This window comes from Oncorhynchus clarkii, chromosome 20 (genome assembly GCF_045791955.1).
Source record: "Oncorhynchus clarkii lewisi isolate Uvic-CL-2024 chromosome 20, UVic_Ocla_1.0, whole genome shotgun sequence".
Classification (NCBI taxonomy): domain Eukaryota; kingdom Metazoa; phylum Chordata; class Actinopteri; order Salmoniformes; family Salmonidae; genus Oncorhynchus; species Oncorhynchus clarkii.
In genome coordinates this window covers 3,832,948-3,852,123 of record NC_092166.1, presented here as the reverse complement: position 1 = coordinate 3,852,123, position 19,176 = coordinate 3,832,948, and the positions used below count along the sequence as shown (strand labels likewise).

Below are 19,176 nucleotides of genomic sequence, written 5' to 3'. Positions count from 1 at the left end.
GACATTGGCAAGAAGAATGCTAGGGAGTGGTGCACGGTGTGCCCGTCTCCGGAGTCTGACCAGAAGACCGCCTCGTTTCCCTCTCTTTCGGAGTCGTTTTTTTGGGTCGCTGCATAGGATCCGCTCCGTTGTCCTGTTTGTAAGGCAGAACACAGGATCCGCGTCGCGAAAAACATATTCTTGGTCGTACTGATGGTGAGTTGACGCTGATCTTATATTCAGTAGTTCTTCTCGACTGTATGTAATGAAACCTAAGATGACCTGGGGTACTAATGTAAGAAATAACACGTAAAAAAAAAAAAAACTGCATAGTTTCCTAGGAACGCGAAGCGAGGCGGCCATCTCTGTCGGCGCCGGAAGTCATGAGGCATTGAGGTAGAATACCTTATGATAGTGTGGTCGACAGCTTATCTATATTATTTTTCACCACAAACCGATGTTGGCACTAAGACCGCACTCATTGAGCTGTAAAAGGCCATAAGCAAACAAGAAAATGCTCATCCAGAAGCGTCGCTCCTAGTGGCCGACGACTAATGCAGGTAAACTTAAATCAGTTCTATCTCATTTCTACCAGCATGTCACATGTGCAACCAGAGGAAGAAAAACTCTAGACCACCTTTACTCAACACACAGAGATGCGTACAATACTCTCCCCCGCCCTCCATTTAGAAAATCTGACCATAATTCTACCCTCCCGATTCTAACTAACAAGCTAAAATTCAAGCAGGAAGTACCAGCGACTCCCTCAATACGGAAGTGGCCAGATGACGCAGATGCTACGCTACAGGACTGTTTTGCACAGACTGGAATAGTGTTCCGGGATTCTTCCGATGGCATTGAGGAGTATACCACCTCAGTCACTGGCTTCATCAATAAGTGCATCGATGACGTCGTCCCCCACAGTGACCGTACGTACATTTCCCAATCAGAAGCCATGGATTAAAAAGGCATTAATCTGGACGCTTACAGATGAACCATCAAACAGGCAAAGTGTGAATACAGGACTAAGATTGAATCCTACGACACCGGCTCTGACGCGCGGATGTTTATTTAATCTTCATTTAACTAGGCAAGTCAGTTAAGAACAAATTCTTATTTACAATGACGGCCCAGGAACAGTGGGTTAACTGCCTCGTTTGGGGCAGAACGACAGATTTGTACTTTGTCAGCTCAGGGATTAGATCTAGCAACCTTTCGGTTACTGGCTCAACGCATTAACCACTAGGCTTCCTGCCCCCATGTGGCAGGGCTTGAAAAAATATTACGGACTACAAAAGGGAAACTCGACCACGAGCTGCCCAGTGACTAGAGCTTACCAAACGAGCCAAATGCTTTATATGCTCGCTTCGAGGCAAGAAACACTGAAGCATGCATGAGAACACCAATTGTTCCGGACGACTGTATGATGACGTTCTCCGTAGCCGATGTGAACAAGACCTTAAAAACAGGTCAACATTCACAAAAGCCACAGGGCCAGATGGATTACCAGGATGTGTACTCCAAGCATGTGCTGACCAACTGGCAAGTGTGTTCAATGACATTTTCAACCTCTCCCTGACCGAGTCTAATACCTACATGTTACAAACAGACCACCATAGTGCCTGTGCCCAAGAACACTAAGGTAACCTGCCTAAACGACTACCGAACCACAGCACTCACATCTGTAGCAATGAAATGCTTTGAAAGGCTGGTCATGGCTCACATTAACACCATCATGCCAGAAACCCTACACCCACTACAATACGCATAATGCCCCAACAGATCCACAGACCAATGCAATCGCACTACAACACTGCTCTTTCCCACCTGGACAAAATAAACACCTGTGTGAGAATGCTGTTCATTGACTACAGCCCATAGCTTAGTAATGAGCTTTATGGGAACTAAGTACCCTGGGAGTAAACACATCCTTCTGCAACTGGATCCTGGACTTCCTGACAGGCCACACCCAGGTGGCAAGTGTAGGCAAGAACACATCTGCCATGCTGATCCTCAACACTGGGGCACCTCAGGGGTGTGTGCTCAGTCCCCTCCTGTACTCCCTGTTCACCCACGACTGCATGGCCAGGCACGACTCCAACAACATAATTAATTTGCTGACGACAACAGTGGTAGGCCTGATCACTGACAACGATGAGACAGGAAGTCAGAGACCTGGCCGTGTGGTGCCAGAACCACAACCTCTCCCTCAACGTGATCAAGACAAAGGAGCTCATCGTGGACTACAGGAAAAGGCGGGCCGAACAGGCCCCCATTAATATCGGCAGGGCTGTAGTGGAGCAGGTTGAGAGCTTCAAGTTCCTTGGTGTCCACATCACCAACAAACTATCATGGTCCAATCAGTCGTTAAGAGGGCACAACACCTTTTCCCCCTCAGGAGACTGAAAAGATTTGTCATGGGTCCTCAGATCCTCAAAAGGTTCTACAGCTGCACCAGAGAGCATCCTGACCTGTTACCTCACCGCCTGGTACGGCAACTGCTCGGCAGTTCCAGAGGGTAGTGCGTACGGCCCAGTACATCACTGGGGCCAAGCTTCCTGCCATCCGGGACCTATTTAATGTTGTGTCAGAGGAAGGCCCAAAAAATTGCCAGAGACTCCAGCCACCCCAGTCATAGACTGTTTTCTCTGCATGGCAAGCGGAGGACCAAAAGGCTCCTTAACAGCTTCTACCCCCAAGCCATAAGACTGTTGAACAATGAATCAAATGGCCACCGGAGTATTACATTGACCCTCCCGCCCCCATTTAATTTGTACACTGCTGCTACTATCACTTCCCCCCCTACCTCCATGTACAAATTACCTTGACTAACCTGTTCCCCTGCACATCAACTCAGTACCAGTACCCCTCTGCACATAAACTCATTATTGTGTTACTTTTTCTGAAAATATTATTTGAACTCTTATTGAACTGCACTGTTGGTTAAGGGCTTGTCAGTAAGCATTTCACTGTAAGGTCTACTACACCTGTTGTATTCAGCATTTCACTGTAAGGTCTACTACACCTGTTGTATTCAGCATTTCACTGTAAGGTCTACTACACCTGTTGTATTCAGCATTTCACTGTAAGGTCTACTATACCTGTTGTATTCAGCATTTCACTGTCAGGTCTACTACACCTGTTGTATTCAGCATTTCACTGTCAGGTCTACTACACCTGTTGTATTCAGCATTTCACTGTCAGGTCTACTACACCTGTTGTATTCAGCGCAGGTGACTAATAAAGTTTGAATTTATACTGCTGAGACAGAGAGAGAGAGCGAGAGAGAAACAGAGAGAGAGCGAGCGAGAAACAGAGAGAGAGAGAGAGAGAGAGAGAGAGAAACAGACCTAGAGAGAAAAAGTAACAAGGATGAAGGGAGAGAGCCATGAGAGTGTTAAACAAAACCAAGACTAACATATTCTGCTGTTGGCTTGACTAACATGCTGCTGTGTAATCTGTAGGCCTCCCCCTACCACCGCGTCTCTCTCTGAACACACATTGAAGCCTCACAGTTAGTGATGGGGGAGCTAAAGCCAACTGCAGGGCAGATATGAAGTGTCAGTACTATCATAACACTTTCAGTTTCACAGCCTCATTCACACCCTGCTGCATTGAGCCAAATAAATTATCTTTCTCTCTCTGAGTGATACGTCTGTGTGGTTGGACCTGAAGGCCTCACAAGGAAAGTAAAAGACAAGGAAAGGACATTTCTCCAGTCCCAACAAGAAAAAAGGCAAGTTTAGGTTTATAATTAGGGATAGGGGGAAGAAGGAAAAAAATATTTTGAATAGGAATCAATCAATTGTTTGGTGCCGTGTAACCCCCCCCTCATAGCCTGGTTCCTCTCTAGGTTTCTTCCTAGGTTTTGGCCTTTTTAGGGAGTTTTTCCTAGCCACCGTGCTTCTACACCTGCATTGCTTGCTGTTTGGGGTTTTAGGCTGGGTTTCTGTACAGCACTTTCATATATCAACTGATGTAAGAAGGGCTTTATAAATTTATAAATTTGATTTGATGCCCACAAGGATAGTAAAACAAAATGTGTCAAAAGTGGTCTTAACATCCGTCCCAGCAGTTTAAGTTATGTAATACTTTCAAACAACAAATCAAAAACGACCCTGGAGATCAGACAATTCCTCTCGTTCAGGTTGCGTACAATCGTTGAGGTTTTGTCTCTCAGTTCATTTGGAGTAAGACATCTGTGTCAGTCGACTAGTTCGGTGCTCTGATTAGTGTGTGTGAAACAGGCTATACAAAACCGTCTGCTATTCAGCGTCTTAGTTCATACTAAACTGTTAATGTTGTTGTTGGACAAATGTGCATAATAGTCTCATAAAAGGCTTAGATTAGAATATGGCCGTCAAAAAGTATAAACTATGCATTAGGCTAACTGACCTGTGTAGGAGAAACAGTAAAAATAGAAATCTGATATTTTTTTGGGGGGGGGGCTTCCCCCTAAGGAGACACAATGCATGATGTTCAAAACTAAAAAAAAAAGAGGAACGTGTAGGTTTGTCTGTGAATCAGTATGAGTAAAGTTACTGAAGATTCTTGTCCTGCGTGCCTAGTAGTAACAACACAAGTACACAGGAAATGACTGCTTGGTGGGTTCCGTCGTCACAGTGAGACCAACAGCATGACTATACTACTACATCATGAAGTCATAAAAACGAGCCCAAATGACACGAACGTTGTCTGAAACAAACAGTCAGTTGGCCCGGGAGTTTCACATAGAAATATATCATGAAGAACAGATGATTCTTCTGAAGGTTCATAGAAATATATAATGTAGAACAGATGATTCTTCTGAAGGTTCATAGAAATATATCATGTAGAACAGATGATTCTTCTTGCATAGACCGCTGGCATTGTTTGGGGGCTTGTTCAGACAAATTAAACTAGGGCCTTGCGTAGTCAGAAATACATGATGTAACCTTGACGGTTCAGATAGAAATACATGATGTAGATTGAGGAACAAGTGATTCTTCGTAGCCACAACTGTATATGTAACAGAGATCCTTTAGAGTCACGCTTTCATGGTGAGGTAAACACCAACGTCACCCTCGGCCCAAAATGAGAATTCCCACTTGCTCTAAAACAAAATGTTGAAGACATTGGTTTCCTAAAAAGCGAGAAGTCTGTGGTACGAAGCCGACCAGTTAGGCCTTACATATACATCTGTTTACAAGTAGGTACTGGTTCGAGACTTAACATGTATTCATTCAGTCAGTGATTTTACATCGCAACAATTCTTTCTTTCTGTGGAATCAAGCAATATAAATATATTTTAAAATCTTAGTCATTCACAGCGGTTTATTTTTTTAAAAGTGTAATGACAACAGAGATGGTACTCAGGAAATAGGTTGCATCATCTTTTCATGCAATTGAAAATATATATATTTGTATATGTGCAAACTCATCCAGTCATGCATTATGATGTTAAATTTTACTGTTAAAATAGAGTTCCAGAATTGGTGTTGTTTATAAAAAATAAAATACATTTTAAAAAAAAAGTTTCCCTCCAAAAGAGATGAATTTGCCTGTATCTTTATTAGAGGTCGACGATTAATCGGAATGGCCGATTAATTAGGGTCGATTTCAAGTTTTCATAACAATCGGAATTCGGTATTTTACACACCTTTATTTCTCCTTTATTTAACCAGGCAAGTCAGTTAAGAACAAATTCTTATTTTCAATGACGGCCTAGGAACAGTGGGTTAACTGCCTTGTTCAGGGGCAGAACGACAGATTTTCACATGGTCAGCTCAGGGATTCAATCTTGCAACCTTACAGTTAACTAACCACCTGATTACATTGCAGTCCACGAGGAGACTGCCTGTTACGCGAATGCAGTAAGTCAAGGTAAGTTGCTAGCTAGCATTAAACTTATCTTATAAAAAAACAATCAATCATAATCACTAGTTAACTACACATGGTTGATGATATTACTAGATATTATCTAGCGTGTCCTGCGTTGCATATAATCGATGCGGTGCGTATTCGCGAAAAAGGACTGTCTTGCTTCAATGTGTACCTAACCATAAACATCAAAGCCTTTCTTAAAATCAATACACAAGTATATATTTTTAAACCTGCATATTTATTTCATATTGCCTGCTAACCTGGCTCGTTGCGAACTCTGTGAAGACTATTTCTTCCTAACAAAGACAGCCAACTTCGCCAAACGGGGGATGATGTAACAAAAGCGCATTTGCGAAAAAAGCACAATCGTTGCACGACTGTACCTAACCACAAACATCAATGCCTTTCTTAAATCAATACACAGAAGTATATATTTTTAAACCTGCATTTTTAGTTAAAAGAAATCCAGGTTAGCAGGCAATATTGTGTGTGTTCCTGGTTCGAGCCCAGGTAGGGGCGAGAGGAGAGGGACGGAAGCTATACTGTTACCCTGGCAATACTAAAGTGCCTATAAGAACATCTAATAGTCAAAGGCTAATGAAATACAAAACGTATAGAGAGAAATTGACCTATAATAACTACAACCTAAAACTTATTACCTGGGAATATTGAAGACTCATGTTGAAAGGAATCACCAGCTTTCATATGTTCTCATGTTCTGAGAAAGGAACTTAATCATTAGCTTTTTTTACATGGCACATATTGCACTTTTACTTTCTTCTCCAACACTTTGTTTTTGCATTATTTAAACCAAATTGAATATGTTTCATTGTTTATTTGAGGCTAACTTGATTTTATTGATGTATTAAGTTAAAATAAGTGTTCATTCAGTATTGTTGTAATTGTCATTATTACAAATAAATGAAATTAAAATTAAAAAATTAAACAAAATTGTCCAATTAAGCGGTATCAGATTTTTTTGGTCCTCCAATAAATCGGTATCGGCGTTGAAAAATCAATCGGTCGACCTCTAATCTTTATATGCACTAATATCAGTAGGCTCATTTATTTGGGGCTAATATATACCTGAGTAAGTGGAAACTCAAAACACAGCTAGATCACCAACTGTACATATATTACCCACTGCTAGTAGCCATTTACTAAAAACAGTAAATGTAAGCCCGCTGTCCAATGAGGCCTCTGCAATCGGTATGGCCAATGTGCATAATCATTTTGTGTGCCAAGAATCTCAAACCCATATCAAATATACCCACAGAAAAAGTGGAGAACCTCCTCTCGTCAACGTGACAGCTGTTTTTTTTTGCCAACAATGGGATTTTATGATGTTATATGACCGTGTAGAATGTGCAGCTCACAGCAATGCGACCCAATTGAAATTTACTCGCACGGGGGGGGGGGTCATGAATGTAGGCTGTGGGCGTAATAAGGGTTTTAAATACAGTAGCAGAGACGGTGAAAATAGCTGAAAACAGTTCAAATGGGAAGCTGAGAAAACGTCTCTCCCCCGGGAAGGAAAGACCTCAGACGAATTGCGCAGGGAGGGGACAATTGGCAGGAGGAACGCAGTACAAAAAGGACACATTGCTATGCCTAGTTATTTTTAAATCGAGTTGCAGAATGATTTTCCAATTGGTAGGGCTATACTTCTCCTCCATAAAAATACTAAAATAGTTATATTAGCTTTTAGAAACAGTTACACAACGGGGCGGGTTTAATCCTGAATGCTGATTGGTTAAAACCGCATCCCAGCCGGTGTCTATTCCAGAAGTTACCACCAGCTAAATCCATGATATTAAAATGCCTATTTACTCTGTTCCATCTGACTGTGCAATCCACTGTCTCATCAGCCCAGCCAGACAATTTATAAACTTGATCTCTGCTATAAAACGCATCTAGACATCATCTAAATCAGAATAAAACAATGCCAGCCTCAGTAACTACAGCAGAGCCGGCCTCAGTAACTACAGCAGAGCCGGCCTCAGTAACTACAGCAGAGCCGGCCTCAGTAACTACAGCAGAGCCGGCCTCAGTAACTACAGCAGAGCCGGCCTCAGTAACTACAGCAGAGCCGGCCTCAGTAACTACAGCAGAGCCGGCCTCAGTAACTACAGCAGAGCCGGCCTTAGTAACTACAGCAGAGCCGGCCTTAGTTAAATATGAATAAAACGATAGCGGACTCGATGGGAAAGAAAAGCACCCGTTTGGCAGTTCTTCAGCTTCACGCTAAATGATCAAGGTGAGCCAGTAGACCTGACCAAAGTCACTTGGATAATATGGAAACAGATTACTAAGGCAAAGGATGGCCAAACTACAAATCTCAGTCATCCTGCGGAGTTTGCTACTCTGGGGCAGAAAAGGTGGACATGCTGCTGTTCCTTTCCAGAAACCTTTGGGTAGGCCTAAGACATGGTAACAAACAACTAGACCTACCACTCTAGTGGTGCTAGACTTGTGATAGTGGACTGGACCCTACCACTCTAGTGGTCCATCAATGTACGCACTTTCTTGACAAAAACAATGTAGTGTTTACATTAGGTAGGTTAGTTCAAACAAGTATTTACCTTAGGTTTAAATAAAGGGAACACTAAAATAACATCCTAGATCTGAATGAAATATTCTTATTAAATTATTTTTTCTTTACATAGTTGAATGTGCTGACAACAAAATCACACAAAAAAAAATATAAATTGAAATCAAATTTATCAACCCATGGAGGGTCTGGATTTGGAGTCACACTCAAAATTAAAGTGGAAAACCACACTACAGACTGATCCAACTTTGATGTAATGTCCTTAAAACAAGTCAAAATGAGGCTCAGTTGTGTGTGTGGCCTCCACGTGCCTGTATGACCTCCCTACAACGCCTGGGCATGCTCCTGATGAGGTGGCGGATGGTCTCCTGAGGGATCTCCTCCCAGACCTGGACTAAAGCATCCGCCAACTCCTGGACAGTCTGTGATGCAACGTGGCGTTGGTGGATGGAGCGTGTGACATGATGTCCCAGATGTGCTCAATTGGATTCAGGTCTGGGGAACGGGCGGGCCAGTCCATAGCATCAATGCCTTCCTCTTGCAGGAACTGCTGACACACTCCAGCCACATGAGGTCTAGCATTGTCTGGCATTAGGAGGAACCCAGGCCCAACCGCACCAGCATATGGTCTCACAAGGGGTCTCATCTCGGTACCTAATGGCAGTCAGGCTAACTCTGGCGAGCACATGGAGGGCAGTGCAGCCCCCCAAAGAAATGCCACCCCACACCATGACTGACCCACCGCCAAACCGGTCATGCTGGAGGATGTTGCAGGCAGCAGAACGTTCTCCACGGTGTCTCCAGACTGTCACATGTGCTCAGTGTGAACCTGCTTTCATCTGTGAAGAACACAGGGCGCCAGTGGCGAATTTGCCAATCTTGGTGTTCTCTGGCAAATGCCAAACGTCCTGCACGGTGTTGGGCTGTAAGCACAACCCCCACCTGTGGACGTCGGGCCCTCATGGAGTCTGTTTCTGACCGTTTGAGCAGACACATGCACATTTGTGGCCTGCTGGAGGTAATTTTGCAGGGCTCTGACAGTGCTCCTCCTGCTCCTCCTTGCACAAAGGCGGAGGTAGCGGTCCTGCTGCTGGGTTGTTGCCCTCTTATGGCCTCCTCCACGTCTCCTGATGTACTGGCCTGTCTCCTGGTAGCGCCTCCATGCTCTGGACACTACGCTGACAGACACAGCAAACCTTCTTGCCACAGCTCACATTGATGTGACATCCTGGATAAGCTGCACTACCTGAGCCACTTGTGTGGGTTGTAGACTCCGTCTCATGCTACCACTAGAGTGAAAGCACCGCCAGCATTCAAAAGTGACCAAAACATCAGCCAGGAAGCATAGGAACTGAGAAGTGGTCTGTGGTCACCACCTGCAGAACCACTCCTTTATTGGGGGTGTCTTGCTAATTGCCTATAATTTCCACCTGTTGTCTATTCCATTTGCACAACAGCATGTGACATTTATTGTCAATCAGTGTTGCTTCCTAAGTGGACAGTTTGATTTCACAGAAGTGTGATTGACTTGGAGTTACATTGTGTTGTTTAAGTGTTCCCTTTATTTTTTTTGAGCTGTGTATATACAAAAATTATTAAAAAATAAAAATAGCACACGAGACAGCAGTCTGATTCAGTCTGAATGGCAAACCTGTATCAACAGTAGTACATTTACTGTTGATTCGAAATTATCTGAATTTACAGTGTTTGTTTGGCTACAGTAAGTTCTGTTAAATCCATTCAATCTAGTCATATTACCGTCTTAACGCTGTCGTTGTAAGAGTGGACATGTTTGCAGAGCGCACAACCTTTCAGTTATTGACAAATTATTAATTATTATGTTTGCTCTGGTCAAATCTTTGAGTAAGAGCACAAACCTGATTACGCATAGAAGTAGACCTAGTCTATCTGGCCTGCCTGCAAATGTAGGCCTATAAATGTGTCCCTCTGGGGATATGATACCATTTCTGATGGTCTTAACTCACCATTTAAAATGTGGAGCTTCTCAAAAGTAATAACTTCCTTCACCTCAAAACAGCAAGTGAACAAAAATCTGTTTCCGCATCTATTGAGAATGACAATAGTTCCTCAATGTAGCCTATTGGAAAAATACTTTTTGATGACCACTCAGCACAAGGGGGGGGGGGGGGGTGCCCTGATCCGGTGGAAACATCATAAAAACAGGTCTGATTACTTATCCCATGCGCAAATAGTCTACAGCTGTTGTCTGTCCAGAGCTCACTGGTACAGGAAACACGGAGGCCCCAGAATATTCAATACATTGTTGCAAGTATGCTAACATGAGCTCTGGGCGAGACCAAGTTAATAGTGTTTTTGACATACAGTCAATAATACAGTAGAAAAATAAGTCTACATACAATGTGAGCAAATGAGGTGAGATAAGGGAGGTAAAGGGGGGGAAAAAAGGCCATGGTGGCGAAGTAAATACAATATAGCAAGTAAAACACTGGAATGGTAGATTCGCAGTGGAAGAATGTGCAAAGTAGAAATATAAATAATTGGGTGCAAAGGAGCAAAATAAATAAATAAATACAGTAAGGGAAGAGGTAGTTGTTTGGGCTAAATTATAGATGGGCTATGTACAGGTGCAGTAATCTGTGAGCTGGTGCTTAAACAAACTCTTATTTACGATGACTGCGTACCCCAGGGCAAAACCCGGACGACGCTGAGCCAATAGTACACCACCCTTTGGGACTCCCAATCGCAGGTCGGTTGCGCTACAGCCTGGAATTGAACCAGGTTGTCTGTAGTGATGCCTCTAGCACGGAGATGCAGTGCCTTTAGATAGGTGCACCACTCTTGAATCACAACATCCTACATAATATTTGTGAACTCACCCCCAACATGTAAACACATTTCTATGTTCTGTAGTATAAAAAAAAATTTAAAAAAAATTAAAAGGAAGGAAGAGAAGTGTTTTTGATGACATCATCAGTGTGCATCGTGTGATTTGAACTATTCATGAGTAGGCATTGTCTACTAATTGGTTGAGGAAGTCATTGGAAACACTGAGATAAATATGAAGTAGAACATTTTAGAAATGCCCCTTTAAAAATTTATTTATTTTTAAAAGTCAGTTTTACTGATAGAGGAATTAATACTAAATTACTAAGAAATTAGTCCAAATAAGGCATAACAGGGCATTATACTCATTGTGAGAGTCCAAGATGAATGGCAAGTAATTGCCATTGCTCACTGGTTGTTACTGAAACCGATGTAAGTTTAGATTAACAGATAATCTATTTTTAGTTGGGGGTTTTTTTGCACGGACTGCGTCTCAATTCACCACATCTGCAAATATCGCCGTTCTGCATGTGCAGTGAGATGTGGCAGAGCTAGAGTGGTGTTTTGCCAGACCATGAGACGCCACTAAAAAAAAAAAAAAAATTATACTTGAGATTCTTCAAAAAGTAGCCACCCCTTTGCCTTGATGACAGCCTTGGCATTCTCTCAACCAGCTTCATGAGAAATGCTTATTCAACAGTCTTGAAGGAGTTCCCACATATGCTGAGCACTTGTTGGCTGCTTTTCCTTTATTTTGGTTACTACATGATTTCATAAGTTGATCAATATTATTCTACAATGTAGAAAATAGTAATATATTTATATTTGTTTAAACCCTTGGATGAGTAGGTATCCAAACATTTGACTGGTACTGTATATGTAGGTTGTTTTGCCCACAAGCCTCAAGACTCGTCTGAAGGTCCCCGGTAAAAAAATAAATAAGTATACAGTGTGTTCGGAAAGTATTCAAGACCACTTGACTTTTTCCACATTTTGTTACGTTACATCCTTATCCTAAAATGGATGAAGAAAGAAAACATCCTCAATCTACACAACACACTATAATTCATTTAAAAAAAAAAACAGAAATACATTATTTTCAAAATTGAGCTCAGGTGCATCCTGTTTCCATTGATCATCCTTGAGATGTTTCTACAACTTGATTGGAGTCCACCTGTGGTAAATTCAATTGATAGGACATGATTTGGAAAGGAACACACCCGTCATATATAAGGTCCCACAGTTGACGGTGCATGTCAGAGCAAAAAACCAAGCCATGAGGTCGAAGGAGTTGTCCGTAGAGCTCCGAGACAGGATTGTGTCGAGGCACAGATCTGGGGAATGGTACCAAAACATTATTCTTAAATGGAAGAAATTTGGAACCACCAAGAATCTTCCTAGAGCTGGTCGCCTGGCCAAACTGAGCAATCGGGGGAAAAGGGCCTTGGTCAGGTAGGTGACCAAGAACCTGATGGTCACTCTGACAGAGCTCCAGAGTTTCTCTGTGGAGATGGGAGAACCTTCCAAAAGGACAACAATCTCTGCAGCACTTCACCAATCAGGCTTTTATGGTAGAGTGGCCAGCTGGAAGCCACTCTTCAGTAAAAGGCACATGACCGCCCGCTTGGAATTTGACAAAAGGCACTTAAAGACTCTCAGACCATGAGATACAAGATTCTCTGGTCTGATGAAACCAAGATTGAACTCTTTGGCCTGAATGAATTCCTACAGCGAAGCATGGCGGTGGCAGCATCATGCTGTGGGGATGTTTTTTCAGCGGCAGGGACTGGGAGACGAGTCAGGATCGAGGGAAAAATGAACTGAGCAAAGTACAGAGAGAGATCCTTGATGAAAACCTGCTCCAGAGCACTTAGGACATCAGACTGGGGTAAAGATTCACCTTCCAACAGGACCACCAACCTGACAACGATTTTGTTTAAAAAAATGTTTTTGCTTTTGTCATTATGGGGTATAGTGTGTAGATTGAGGGGGGGAAAACAATTTCCTCAATTTTTAGAATAAGGCTGTAACATAAAATGTGGGAAAAGTCTAGGGGTCTGAATACTTTCCGAACGCACTGTGTCATTAAATCAACAAGTAATTGTGCATGCTGAACAACAAATTAATTAGTGGGTGATGGTGATTTCTGATAAAAAGTGAGGGGAGAAAAAGCACACTGCCGCCGCCCTCCCCCCCATCAGATAGTGGGTGGTAGATGCCTAGTTTCCCTTCTGACTCAGCTCAGGTGCCAACATAGACATCATTTACAAACACACAGAGAAAAGTCAGCTCAGGGTAAAGTGACGAGGCATCAGGATAGGTAATCATAAGAGAAGAGAGTAGCAACCGCATACGAGAGCGTGCGGGCGTATTGTGTCGGTATGTGAATTAGGGTCGGGACGATACCAGTATCGCACTATTTGTTTGTATCGTGACAGGGAAACAAACACAAAAAAAAGGGGATTTAACTTCTTAAGGAAAACAACACGGACGTTGGAAACAAACGTCATTGTGATGTCATTCAGAGTCACATGGATTCATTTTTTATTTTACATTCAGGAACAGAATGAAATCTGCTTCGTGTTATCATTTTTTTTGAGGGGGGGGGGGAATATTGCGATACTGATATCATACCAGCCCTAAATGTGTGTGGTTTTTTTTGTCAGTGTCATGCATACAATAATGTGATTATTGTGGAAAGTGAGATTAGGAGTGGCAGGAAGCCTAGTGGTTAGAGCTTTTGGCCAGTAACCGAAAGGTTGTTAGATCGAAATACCGAGCTGGGAAGGTCAAAAATCTGTCATTCTGCTCCTGAACAAGGCAGCTAACCCACTGTTCCAAGGCTGTCATTGTAACTAAGAATGTGTTCTTAACTGACTTGCCTAGTTAAATAAAGATTACATTTTTTGAAAATAAGTTTGATTAAAACTTTTACATGCTTTGGAAGAAGACAGATTTCCCTAATAATCCTGTTTTCATGGACAACGTCTGAAATCAGGCAACCTTGACGGCACCGATAAATGCAGAAAAATCACCAATCAAAACAAACATTCTAGCACATCAAACATGTTATTTTTGGGAAGCATATTTTGATTCCGAGTTTGGACATATAAAGTACACGTGAAAACTACTTCTAAAAGAAGCATATATATTCAGCTGTTCTAAGTACAACTCACTCGCAAAGAGGGAAGCGTGCTTGGCTGGTGTATGGGTGAATCAAACGCACCGCTGGAACGCCGATTAAGGTATTTACATGTCCTAATAATTTGAAAGATTACCCAGAAAACCAGGTGTTTTTAAACGGCATATGCTTACTTCCGATTATGACCTTACGCCAATTAAGACTAGCAGAGTACGGTGTTCACATAACTACTGCATAAACTGCCATAATAAGTTCAATATGTAAAATGTACTCGTGATACTGTACTCAGTGATAGTGAGTTTTAAGTACTTGGTACGACAGTAACACAAATGAGGAACATGATGTGACAACAAAATACAATTTTAGTGTAGCGATGATCAAAGTTAGACATTCAAACCAGAATTCTGTCATCGAGCTAAATAACAATTCAGGGTGGTATCAAAGGCCCATTTTTAAAGTATATAGGAAAATATATAGGACTAGTATTTTGGGGGAAGGGTTTGTTTTCAACATGTTAAGTGTTTAAGACAAACCCTAGGGTTAGTCACTATGCATTCTGTAATTAACTTCTTTATTGCACACACATTACTATGATTTTGATTATTTAGGGTGGAAGGCGTACAGCTATATTTTGTAGTAGGAAAAAGGGGAAAACTATTTAGATAAGCGGAGCCCTACTTGCAACTAAATTCATAGACTCAGTGTCATTATCATTGCTGCCTCACTGAAGACAATAGCTGGATATCAATTTCAACCTGGATTGCTCTGATATTAGGCTATACAAAATACTGCAACAGCATGGGGAGGGTAGAAATGACATCACCCGTGATTTGATATTTCATCATACTTCATGGAGACAGTTCATTCTGCACCCATTGTGGCTATAATACAATGTATTTATTCTGTCATTGTCATGAACGAGAGACGTGAAGTATTATTCAGCTCGCACTGGTGGCTTGGTTTTTGTATAGGATCTGAGTGATACGTCCTGTAGACAAAAGGTTTCCAGAGCGAAGGACGGTCACACCAGACAGACAGACAAGCGGTTCAACCAACACACCCCCCCCAAAAAAATGCTTGACTCGCTGCTGTACCTTGGCTGTACTGTTGTCAGATTTACAAATAGCAAATAATTATAATTGTTATTATGTGCATTTTTGTTTTACAGATCCAACGTGGCAAATATTCGGACGTTTTAAACGTATATGGACATGAATGGACGCGAATACAGTTAGCTTGCTAGCTAGTTAGCCCGGGTTAACGTGGATAGTGTTTAGAGAATAGCATACTTACGCTACGTTCGGCGCTGGAACGCCTGTAATGAGGGCTACAGTAGTTAAATTGACGTTAGCTATTCCTTCTGGAGACTACGTAGACTACGTTACATAAAATGTGTCGAATTTGCTACCTGGCGAAAGTCTCGGTCAATTTACTTTGTAACCATGGTCTGTTGCAGGGGGAAAAATACTTTACAGATATATATTTTTTTAATCGTACAATGTGTAAGTTACATGGAGAACAAAAACAAAAAAAAACATCCCGTGTAGACAAAAGCCCGCTGAGGCGAATACCTTACAGGCTAACTGAAGCTAACTAGTTAGCCACCAGTTGTCACCCAGCTTTTCCCTTCGACACACAGCAACACACAGCTATAATTATTAATATTATTAGCATGAAAGCAACTTTGACACATAAGTAAAACACCTGTTACTTAAATGCGTCCATAAAAAAAAAAAGTAGATGACATACAAGTCCAAAAATAACAATAAAAGTTGTGGCCATAGCTAACGTCAAAGTTGATTAGCTTGCTAGCTGGGGTTTTACCTATGATCATGAGCAATCAAATCTAAAGAAATATGAACATTTCACTTTCTGCTTACCTTTTCAATGCCCATCAGGTTCTGCCTGTTCATTCAGATCGTGAAGATAAAACTACGTAGCTTGTAAAACAGTAATTTCCCAAAATATTGAACATGAACAGTAGCTAGACTACGGGCTATGTGTGACGTCCAGTTTATTGCTGGGTTTGAAAACATCCCCAGTCCGTCCTTCGTCTTCAAGAAGAAACTCCCCCCAGCAAATCATGCAAACGTCGCTCCCATTGGCCGAGAACAGTCATATTGGTCACGTGAGTCCTGACAATCTTATTTTTTTTAAGGGTCTAAGTCTGCTGGATAATGGGTATGTCAAGCTATTTACCACATTTTAAACATTTCCCGGAACTGATAGATAGAATGGCTTCGATATGATAATAAAAAATTAAATAAATCTTCGTTAGGTTAGTATGTACATTTTAAAGTCGTGTTTTATTGCGTGTATAGATACCGAATGGTGAGTATTTTGCAAGTCAACTTTTGGGGTGCATCGGAGAGGGAGAGGTGGGTGACGCTGGGCGCGTCATCCTTTCCGCTCCGCTCTGCGGCTTTAGGGAATGTTTTTCGAACATGTCGAATGAAGACATAACAGAGAGGTAAAATCTGATTATGTGCATTCAATTGTCATTTATATGAATGCATAGACACTGTATTCTAGTTCCGTCGATGTGTTGCATCATTCCTGCCGCTCTGTCTATATCGAATTGTTGTGGCGCAGTGATATTTGCATTATATGGGCATTAAAGCGCATGCGCGATTGGGAGAACATTATGAAAGATTTTCTATTATATTGACAAGAGATTCGAGTGCCCGCTCGAACAATAGAAATACATGTCCTCAAAGATGGAAGGCATGAGGAGGAGGGGGCGAGATCAGGTGGGACCATTCTAGCCAATGAGAGGGTAGATACGTGTGTATATACAGGCCATAGAGATAGATATAGGACTCATCTTTGTTTTCTGTGTCATTATAGCGTCCGTGACGCTGTTGCATTGAAAGCCATCTTCATTTTCTTCCTCTTCTTCATTGGCTGATAATTCTCAACTCATAGGTATCCCCATCCATTTGACACATTTAAAATTGTTGAAAGCCTCAATTGCAATGTCCATGCTATAAGTGGTTATACCCATCATGAGTCTTCTATCTCTATGACAACAGACAACTCTGATATAAAGTCGTAAAAAAAAAAAAAAATCAAACTTGCCAAAATGCCACATGCATCTAGCCTGAAGACTCACGGTACCACTGTGATGTCTTATGTCATCTTCACAGAGTATTGCTGCGCTACTAAACAGACAGTTGAACTTTCTACTCGAATTGCACTGTGCTAGCTACCTCCTTGCCAGCTAACAGTGCCTGGCAGGCAAGGGCAAAGTACACTGTCTACCAGTGTCCTAGCTAGCTACCTATCCTGCCTGCTGTGTCCAAGTTAGCTAGCTAACCAGCTAGCACAGTGTCCTTCGCTCCCGCTTGCCAAACACGTCCCCTCGCTGTCGTAACAGAACTGCGGGAAAACAGTCCGACAGGCCGGGGGCAAAGGACACCGGTGTCCTAGCTATCTCTAGTTAGTTACCTATTGTGCTTGCTATGTACCAGAGTCGTTAACAGAACTGCAGGAAAACAGTGCTAGCTACTTAACTATCCCCACCTCCTGCTTGCACAGTGTACCGGAGTCCTATCTTTCTAACTAGCTAGCTAGCTAACACCCAGTGTCCTAAATGTTTACATAACAACTGCCATCATTAACAGAACTGCGGGGAAAAAGTGCCCGACAGGCGAGGGCGAAGGACAGTCTGCCTCTTCTTCTGTGGGTTTATCTGCGGTTCGCATCCAAGGGTGCATTACCGCCACCTATTGTACTGAAGTGCCTCCTCCTCCTAGCTTTAAAATGGACCAATAGAAGCATAAAGAGGTGTTCCTGCAGATGCAGGAATGCCCACGTTCAGGAAACCCCAATGTGCAAAATATTACCTTTTCATTCAAGACAGGATAAATATATTGTTTCAAATGATAAAACATGTTTTGTTTTAGTTACTTATTTTTTCTCCCTCAACTCAGCTAGCTAAAAGCGAGGCTAGGTTGAAGATACCACTGTAGCTAGCGACCTCAACCTAATAACCTAATGAAAACAAACGTCATTACCATCACGATAAACTTAAACGAGAGGAGGCAAGTCATAATACAATTGGCTTAGTTGCCAATTTATTATTTAACATTACTAGTACAATAGTACTTCCTTATCGGAATGCGTAACTGTTTACAAGTTCCTAGCTATCCCAAATGCATGACATCCGACATAACGGGGCGGCAGGGTAGCCTAGTAACCGGAAGGTTGCAAGTTCAAATCCCGAGCAGACAAGGTACACACATCTGTCTTTCTGCCCCTGAACAGGCAGTTAAACAGGCCGTCATTGTAAATAAGAATGTGTTCTTAACTGACTTGCCTAGTAAAATAAAAAAAATAACGTAACAGAGTGCTTATGGGTAAAGCCTCGTTCACATTACACGAGTCTCACCGTTACTACGGATGTCATGCATTTCAATGGGGACGTCCACAGCGGCGTGGAATCGTAACACCCCCGCCTTGCGGTTTAAGGCTCCATTTGCGAGACACATTTTCCAAACTTTGCGTCGTCCTCAGTCCAGCCAGAGTCGGTCAGATATACTTTTGAGGAGATGGGGAAATTCCATTGGAATCGTATTAACGCCCATTGTGTCGTAATGGGTAGCGCAGTGCATCCAGGGTGATTCTAGGACAAAGAGAGGACTCCTTCAAGGAGTGAATGGGAGTCAATTGGGCGCTGGATAAAATACCCAGCATTAGCATGAAATTCGTGAACAAGAAATACAACGTTACCATTTAAAAAAAAAAAAAAAAATTTTTTTTTTTTTTTAGATGTAACATAATTAGCACTTCATGGCTACAGACGTGAGTGCTACGGGTCGGTAGTCATATAGGCAGG

At 42.2% G+C, this 19,176-nt stretch overlaps 1 protein-coding gene across 4 annotated transcripts in view; it reads right to left on the bottom strand.

Moving 5' to 3' along the window:
- The window catches only part of LOC139375790 (ankyrin repeat domain-containing protein 12-like), a 65,592-nt gene extending 49,205 nt beyond the window's left edge, over window positions 1-16,387 (bottom strand). For 3 of the 4 annotated variants that reach the window (XR_011627849.1, XM_071117650.1, XM_071117651.1), the window contains exon 1: window positions 16,220-16,387. The gene's annotated coding sequence lies outside the window, so the exon portion shown is untranslated. The remainder of the gene's footprint in view (window positions 1-16,219) is intronic. The other variant, XM_071117652.1, reaches the window with a different exon arrangement.
- Between the last annotated feature and the right edge of the window lie 2,789 nt (window positions 16,388-19,176).